Below are 532 nucleotides of genomic sequence, written 5' to 3'. Positions count from 1 at the left end.
CTCAACAAAATCCAGCACCCTTTTTTTTCTTTATTGACTGAGGTATTACTATGTGTCCTTATCCCTCCATTGCCACCTCCACGCACCATTCATGCCCTCACTCATATGTTATCTGTGTCCATTGGTTAGGCTATATGCATGCATACAGTCCTTTAATTGATCTCTCCCTCCTATACCCACCCTCCACTAACTTCCCTCTGAGGTATGATGGTCTGATCAATGCTTCTCTGTTTCTGGATCTGCTTTGTTCATCAGTTTATGTTGTTCATTATATTCCACAAATAAGAAACACCTTATTGCCTTTCCAAAGTACCTCTGAGAGACAGGCTGCAGACCTGTCAGCCTGCTGTTACTGGCTCACATTCAGCCCTGCAGCTGTGTTCACTGTGGGGTCAGGGAACACAAGCCCCATGGGGAGGCGGTGCCAGCCTGGGATTTCAGAGGTGGGTGTGGAAGAAATGTCATCCACCCTGCATGCCTTCCGGGTTAGGGGGAGAGGAGATAAAAATTCAGCACGTAACTTCCCAGAAAA

The sequence above is a fragment of the Myotis yumanensis genome, unplaced genomic scaffold, assembly GCF_028538775.1.
Source record: "Myotis yumanensis isolate MYYU_CA2020_CCGP unplaced genomic scaffold, mMyoYum1.0.hap1 SCAF_2, whole genome shotgun sequence".
Taxonomy (NCBI): domain Eukaryota; kingdom Metazoa; phylum Chordata; class Mammalia; order Chiroptera; family Vespertilionidae; genus Myotis; species Myotis yumanensis.
The sequence above is the reverse complement of the archived record's forward strand: the minus strand, read 5'-3'. Positions refer to the sequence as shown.